This window comes from Cyanistes caeruleus, chromosome 26 (genome assembly GCF_971803275.1).
Source record: "Cyanistes caeruleus chromosome 26, bCyaCae1.hap1.1, whole genome shotgun sequence".
Classification (NCBI taxonomy): Eukaryota; Metazoa; Chordata; class Aves; order Passeriformes; family Paridae; genus Cyanistes; species Cyanistes caeruleus.
In genome coordinates, this window is record NC_141726.1 from 477,493 (window position 1) to 485,690 (window position 8,198).

The 8,198-nt window shown below is 51.1% G+C and overlaps 1 long non-coding RNA gene across 1 annotated transcript; it reads right to left on the reverse strand.

Moving 5' to 3' along the window:
* Positions 1-1,415: 1,415 nt before the first annotated feature.
* Positions 1,416-6,933, reverse strand: LOC147649246 (uncharacterized). The gene is made up of 3 exons (XR_015279332.1): positions 5,436-6,933; positions 4,863-5,294; positions 1,416-4,801 (listed from the first exon to the last, which is right to left on the reverse strand). It is a non-coding gene; the product is annotated as an uncharacterized LOC147649246 (long non-coding RNA).
* Positions 6,934-8,198: the final 1,265 nt, after the last annotated feature.

Below are 8,198 nucleotides of genomic sequence, written 5' to 3' on the forward strand. Positions count from 1 at the left end.
AAGCTGAATTCTCTTTTACCCCTGAGTCTGGAACTCAGAACTTCCAGAATATTGAATATTACCAGTCTTTTAATCAAACAGACTGAATTTTCAGATTTTCTCTGTTCTCAGTGGTTGGGGCTTGCACAGTGAGCGAGTGAGCAGCTCTCAGGCTCTTTCCCCTTCTCCCTTCCGCTGACTTTCAGGAGTTTATTTTTAAAAGTACCACCCAGGGCATTGGAATAGCAATAAAGAATAGGTTAAAGCTCTGATGTTTCATTCCAGGAAAGCTGAAAAGATGAATGCCCGTGTGAGCCTGTGCTGTTCCCACTCTGCAGAGCCGAGCAGCAGGAGCTGCAGTTCCTTTGTTGGGCAGCCCCGGGGCAGGGCTGGGGCACTGCTCACACCCTGGGCACTGCTCACACCCTGCTGGCTTTGGGGACAGCCTTGGGGCTGTGCTGGCACTGCAGGGTCGCTGGGGGATGGGGTTTTTAATTATGGAATCACCAAATCACTGGGGTTGGAAAAGAGCTCCGGGATCATCGAGTGCAAGCTGTGCCCAGACCCCAGCAGAGCCCTGAAAGGAGCATCCAGGAATTCCTCCAGGGATGGGCACTCCAAAGCTCCCTGGGCAGTTCCAAGGCCTGAGCTCGCTTCCCATGGGGAAATTCCTGCTGCTGTCCCCCCTGAGCTGCCCTGGCCCAGCCTGGGGTTCTGCTGCTTTGCAGGGGACAAAGGCTCATCCTGGCAGCTCCTGAGGGCGCCTGGAGCCGCAGCTGGGCCTGGGAAAGCTCCTTGCCCCTCCAGCACAGTCCAGGGCAGCCTCACAGGGAGCTGCACCTGCCCAAGTGTCACCTAAATCTCTCCTTTCACAGTTTCCATCCTTCCCACTCACAGATCACAGGATCCCAGCACGTCCTGAGCTGGAAGGGACCCCCAGGGATCGTGGATCCAACCCTGGCCCAGCCCAGACACCCCAATAATCCCACCCTGAGCAGTTCTGCACCCCAGGTTTATCCCAGCCCCTCATCCCGGCAGTTTTGGGTCCCAGGTTTATCCCAGCCCCTCATCTCTGCAGTTTTGGGTCCCAGGTTTATCCCAGCCCCTTATCCCAGCAGTTTTGGGTCCCAGGTTTATCCCAGTTCCCCATCCCTGCAGTTTTGGGTCCCAGGTTTATCCCAGCCCCTCATCCCGGCAGTTTTGGGTCCCAGGTTTATCCCAGACCCTCAGTTCCTGACTCACACCAAAGATCTCATTTTGCCAAAGTACTGAGATTCCTGGAATGATTTTATACCTCACAGAAATGGGAATAAAAGGGAGTTGCTGCATTGTTATCATTATTGGCACAGAGCAAACACATCATTAGGTGGGGTGTGAGGAGCAAGTTAATGGTATTTGCTAACTGATTATATCAAATTTCAGATGTTTCAATAGACTTGGCTTTTTCATTATTCTTTAATTTGAATTTTCTTGCACCTTCTCAAAGGTTAGATTATTGTTGCTGTTAATATTTCTGATTGTTCCTAATTTAGCTGTATCTGTTTTTTGAGATTATTTATGTATTGAGCATCTTTGTTAATAGAAACCAGACTCTTTAGGATGGCAAATATGAGTGACAGCCAAAGAAATCACTTCATACAGGATTCCTGACACAATATTTTGACAATTTCATTTGAAGTAAGACACTGTGATTGTCAGTTCAGTTACAATATGGTTGTTGCTCCCTAGTGGGGAAAAAAAAATCAGAAAATTGAAGGAAATCAAATTCCCAGCTAAATGGTTTTTCCAGTAGAACATTCAGGTCTTGCCCTTGCCTCTCACCGCTCGTGTACAACACTTGAGATGCATAAATGGAGAGCAAATACCCGGGAAATGCTGGAGAGCCCTTTGAAAAAACACTTGGAAAACCCAGGTGATTCCTGGCTCCTGAGCCTGGGAGCAGTTTTACCATTTCTGCTGCTTTTCTCCCCAGTGCAGAGGCCACAGCAACCCCCAGAACTGCTCATGGAAAAACCTCGGGGGGTTCTAAGACAAGAAAATCCTGATGAAATGGGAATTGTCAGAATTGGAGTCAGGGGCAGGGCAGGAGGAGCCCTGGGAGGAAATGAGGTGGAGCTTGCAGGGAGTTGTTGGAGGAAGTTTTTGTGGAAATGTGAAGTTTTGGAAGTGGAAATGTGCCAGGAAATGCATTTGTGATAAATGACAGAATCCAGGAAGGACTTTTCCCCCAAAAAGGGTTTCCTGTAGCACCAGGAGCTTTGGATGGATCAGGGATAATTTCCTGCTGCAGGTGCTTCTCAGGCAGGGTTATTTCGTGATCTTTCACAATAACCAAATAACACAAATCACAACCACTCCACCTGATCCTCACATTCCTTTGGAGCTGTGGGGTTTTTTTTTAACCTTTCTCCTAATTCCTGAAGCTTGGAAGTCACCAGCAGGAGAAAGCACTGAGCTGGTTCAAGTCACTTTAGTTAAAATCCCTCTCTCCTGCTCTGTGTGTTTTTGAGCACGGAGCAGCTTTTTAGGCAGAGTGAGAATTTGAGCAGAAAGCTGTTGTTTGGGTTAAAATATCTCCCATTTTGATCACTGAACATTTTGATGCTTTGCATATCCTCCTTATTTTCTGCCTCCCTCCGCCTTGGCTCCAGTCCAGTGGGAAAAGAAGGAAGGGTTTTTTTGGCTGAGTGGGTTTGTGGGTTTTTTTTAATTATTTCAAGTTTGGAGAAAGAAGAAAAAACCCCAACAACATCTAGATGTATTTTGATTCTTTTGGGGAGTTAGAAAACACTTTTTCCTCCAACAGCTGTAACGCACCAGATGCTTCTGTCTCTCCTTGCTCATCTGAATTCTTTTCACTCTTCTCCTTTCCTCATTAAATTCCCTTTTGCAGTGTCTGTGCCCGTTGTTTGGTGATGAGCTGGGGGCTGCTGGAGCCCTGACCCCTCTCCTGAGCCCAGCCTGCTGTAAAACCGGCCCTGCCTTTTGTTTCTCCCGGGGTTTTGTTGGGAGGGAGCCTTTGGAGCGGGAACTCGGATGAATGAAGCAGAGCCATTGTCAGCACAGGCCTTGTTTTGCTTTTGGAAGTGCTCACTGTGACAGAAGCGCTCATTGTTGTGGTGAAAAACATAATCTGCTTTCTTCCTAGAGAATACAAATGGGGACGGATGTAGCCAGCCCTGTAAAAACTCAGAATTAGCTGGACTGGAGTTGTTTCAGCTGAAGAGGCTTCTGTGGAAGGAGGAAATAATCTCATCTCTTTGTCCATCTTGCGCAGAGCAGCGGGCTGGAATTCATGACACAACAATTTGTGATCAGCCTCTGGAGCCAGGGAAAGCAGGATTTCCATCAGGGATATTTGCAGCATGGCCTTGCTGCTTCAGCAATCATTTGCTGCAAGTGGTTTGTATATCTGTATATGGATAAATATACCCCAGTTCTGTTCTGGGATAACATCTGGATTAGGTTTTAAGCAGCTTTTCACAGAATGCCAAGGTTGGGAAAGGCCAAAGCCCGAAGAAATTGCATGAACCAACTGAAAACTGGGGGAAATCACAAGAAATGTTGTGTTTTCAGCTGGGATTTTGTTCATCTCTCTGCCAACAGTTAAAGCTGTGGATATTTCCCCCAGTAAGTCTGACCCTGGTGTCAGGACAGTGTGGATCCAGCCCTGGGATGCTCTGGAGAGTCAGGCCCTGCCAGACTGGCTTTGCACAGGTGGAAATTCTGCAGACTGGGGCTGGAACTGGCCACCCTCCACAGAGCAAGCAGGAATTCCTGCCCTGGGAATACAGCCCTGAGTCTCTCTATTGAAATCATCCTCTGCAGTGTGCCTGGAAAAGGTTTAATTTGTCTACCAAGAGAAAGAAGAGAAAGGAGGAGGCTGCAGAGAGCAACAGGCAGTACATCCAAGCTGAGGGGCCTCTGTGGATTAGAGCAGTGCAGGGAAGGAAAAAATATTTGGAGAGTGTTTGTAATCAATTCTGACTGCAGGGAGGGTGGGGAGAGGCCGGTGGGACCCAGCTCCTGCTGCATTCCAGGCTGCTGGAATTGCAGGGAATCAGGGAGGGCTGGGATGTGCTGCAGCCACAGGAGCCAGGGCTGGAGATTTCAGCTGTCAGCTGAGGTGTGTACACAGCCAAACAACCACGTCCCACCTCGCTCCTCTTATCTGCAGCTCACAGAGTGCCAGCAGCTCAGAAAGGGCTCTCTAAAAACGCTGCTGGCTCAGAGCTGGGCTGGGTCAGAGCCTTGGATTTGTTCCAGTTGCCTCCACGCAAGAGCTGAGCTCCTGCTCTGTCCCCCGGTGTCCTCTTGGTGGGTCCTTACAGGGCTTTGTTTTCCAGGCAATTCCATCTGCTCCTGCTGCTGTAATCCATACAGGAATGCCTGGGCACAGCCCTGCTTCTGGGAGGGATGTTTTGCATGGAATTACAGAGTCAATAATGTTGGAAAGACCCTCCAAGATCAAAGAATCCAACCTTTAACCCAGCACTGCCAAAGCCACCCCTAACCCGTGTCCCCAAGTGCCACAGCCATGGGGGCTTTTAAACCCCTCCAGGGATGGGCACTCCAAACCTCCCTGATCAGTTCCCAGGCCTGATCCCCTTTCCATGGGGAAATTCCTGCTGCTGTCCCCCCTGAGCTCCCCTGGCCCAGCCTGAGGCCGTTCCCTCTCCTCCTGTCCCTGTTCCTGGGAGCAGAGCCCGACCCCCCCGGCTGTCCCCTCCTGCCAGGGACTTGTGCAGAGCCAGAAATTCCCCCTGAGCCTCCTTTGCTCCAGCCTGAGCCCCTTCCCAGCTCCCTCAGGAATTCTCCAGCCCTTTCCCAGCTCCCTCAGCAATTCTCCAGCCCCTTCCCAGCTCCCTCAGGAATTCTCCAACCCCTTCCCAGCTCCCTCAGGAATTCTCCAGCCCCTTCCCAGCTCCCTCAGGAATTCTCCAGCCCCTTCCCAGCTCCCTCAGGGATTCTCCAGCCCTTTCCCAGCTCCATTCCCTGCCCTGGCCTCACCCCAGCCCCTCGTGTCCCTCCTGTCCTGTGGTTCCAGGGCTGTCCCAGCCCTGCTCCCCCAGACCCCGCAGTCAGAGCACCCCGAGGTGTCACCGTCACATCCAGCACCTCAGGGAATGGCAGGGCCTGAACCACGGCCTTGGGCTCCTCAGCACCAGGCCCTGAGCGGCTGAGCCAATCTTTTGCTGGTACATGGTGGGAATGGGCAAACAGGACTTTTCCAGCCTTCCTTTTCCTGGAAAATGGAAGAGCCTTTGGTGTAATGTGGCCCCCAGAGCTGAGGACAGGGAAGGCCCCACATGGAGCTGAGGACAGGGAAAGCCCCACATGGAGCTGAGGACAGGGAAGGCCCCACATGGAGGTGAGGACAGGGAAGGCCCCACATGGAGCTGAGGACAGGGAAAGCTCCACATGGAGCTGAGGACAGGGAAAGCTCCATATGGAGCTGAGGACAGGGAAGGCCCCACATGGAGCTGAAGTCCCTCTGCCACACGGAGCTGGCCGGGTGTGATGGGGGAGAATCCCCGGGGAACTGGAACCACTTTTACCTCCAGAATCATTTCCAGGTGACCCAGAGCAGTGCAGAGCCACAGTCCCACTCCCACACAAACCCTGAGGGGTGGGGAGCAGGCTGGGATTTATCCTGCAGAGCCCCACGGGGACAGAGGCTCAGGAGGAGGCTGTGGCTGCTGGCAGGGGATGTGGGCAGGATTTCTGTGCCCTGGTGAGAAGGAGCCCGAGGGAGGAGAGATGTTCTCTGAAAAGCATGACCTGCCGGCAGCAGGGTCAGCGAGTTCCCAACATCAATACCCAGGCAGCACCTCCACATTGTTTCCAAAGCTCATTATTTCAGGGAGCTGCTGTACGTGTGAGTGGAACTCATTACCTGGGAGCCTCGTTACATTTCCTGCTCTCTGACAAAATGTGGGCATCGCTCGGCTCCCTTAATTAATGCTCAGTGCACGCCGAGGGGGAGCGGCTGTATTTACATCGGGGTTTTGCAGCTGCAGACGTGGCCACAGAAATTCCTCCTTCGCAGGAGCCATCAAAGGCCAAGCAGCCTCATCCCACGTGGCAATTAAAGATATTTTTCCCTGCTGGAGCAGAGCTTTCACTGAAGGATCCAGCAGGGCTCCAGGCCCGGGTCTGGCACTGCTGGAGCAATCCTGCAGGACACTGTCACCTGATTTTACTGCTGGTGATGTTCTGTGTTCGTGCAGAGCCCTCTGCAATGGGGCCCTGTCATAGGCAGTGAGGATAAAAATAACAATGAATTAGGAACAATTACAAAAACAGGTCAAAGATTTATTTTTCCTTCCAGCTCTGATATAATTCTTCTGTTCAGCTTGCCAGAAGTATTTCCTTTTCCATGAGAAATTTTAGCCTCTCATGAAAGCATTAAGAGTTTTTAATTCCTTTTTTTTAAAAAAACCTGCCAGGATTTAAGAGGACACGAAAAGAAAAAGAAAATCAAATTTCTTTGTTCAAAGACAGTGAATAAACTCCAACTGCAAATTACAAATAGCCCCTGGGAGTGAGTCTAAGGAAGGGGAGTGGAAGTTGGGGTAATCGTGTTAAGCTCCTGGTGTGTCACTGAATCCTGCAGAGCTTTGAAAGGCAGGAGGCTCCTGAGTGCTGGAGCAGAAACCTCAAGGACAAACCTTTGTGAGCAGAACTGAGCCACTTCCAGCATGGGCTGTGTCACATCCCCACAGCCCAGACACAAAATCCCGGCTCAGCAGCGTGGGAGGTCTCACCTGCAGGGTCCCAGTCTGCGAGGGCGATGGCACCAGTGCTCCCAGACAGGGGCATTCCCCTACAGGAACATCCCCAAGGCCTGATCGACCATTTGCAGTGCTTGATTTTCTCTAGGAACCAAAAATAAATTATATTTTGGGGGGAGATTGCAACAAATTGCAGATTTAAAAAAAAAAAAACAACAAACAGATTTAGGACAGCACTGAGATGAAACAATTCCTACAGAAAATGCCATGGGAATTGGTGGATTTGCACAATCCTTCAATCCTGCCATCTCTTTCCTCCCCAGCCAGCCCATCCCAGCTGAGTTTGGGAGCAGCTCATGGGAGCCATGTCCTGTCCCCTGCCAGGGCCATTCCCAGGCTGGTGGCACCACCCGAGTCCTTGGGGTGGCACCTTGAAGGACAAGGAGCAGCAGCAGGGCCTCTGCTCATCCTCCCCCCTTGCAGGTCCAAGCCCTTGCTGGAGACTCCTCTCTCTGTTTCATGAATTCCCAGAGATCTCTGGGAATGTTGGAATGTTGGGATCACCTGGAATGAGGTGATGACCAGAACTGAGGTGGAATTAATCCCCAAATCACCTGGAGAGAGCCAACATCCCGTGTCTGGTTGTGTCACCATGGCTGCAGCCCTTCAGAGGCACCTTCAGCCCCTGCCTTCACCCAAAGCAGGAAAAAAAGCCCAAATGGAAGGGAAAATTAACTGGAATCATGTCAGGAAGAGCACGTGTCCCCCCTGCTGCTGCCAGGCTGTGTCTGGCACGGGCGGCGAGCTGATTCCAGCTAATTATTTTTGTGTTTATATTTATTGGCTGTGATTAGTTATGCAACAAAGGCTGTGGGAGAACAAATCATGTCAGTGCAGTTAATTGGAGATAACACGAGCAGCAGTGAAAGCCCTAATTTTGATATTTTCTGCATGAAAAGGAGACTTGATCCCGCTGGTTGTTAATCAATAAAGGGCTGGTGAGATCTCCATCACAGGGGATGAGCCCAGGGCTGGAAAGCAGCACATTGGATGAGCTTCTCCTGATTCTTCCTTTGCTTTTTAAATAAATCTACTGGAAGTTGTGGATTTTGGTGAAGTAAAGCTGGGGCTGGGGGTCAGAACTGAGCTGATCCTGCAGAAAATGAAACATCTCCCTTTCTTTTTCCCTTGGAGACAGCCCTCTCCCTTCCCACGGGCATGAGCAGGTGGGATCCAGGGAAGGTGAGGTCACCTGGGGAGGGTTGGTCTCTGCCCTCCAAGGTCACCCCACCCCACTGCTGCTTTACCAGCTCAGGAAACACAAACCCCAAGAGTTTGGGAGGCTTTGATGACTCAGGGGGTTGCTAAGAACTGACTTCTGCCAGGGCAGAACTTGTTTTCCCCAGCAGGGCCAGCAGCAGCTTTTATCCTTGCAGGGGATTAGCCCAGCCGGGGATCGCTGGAGCAGAGATGAGAACCCGACAC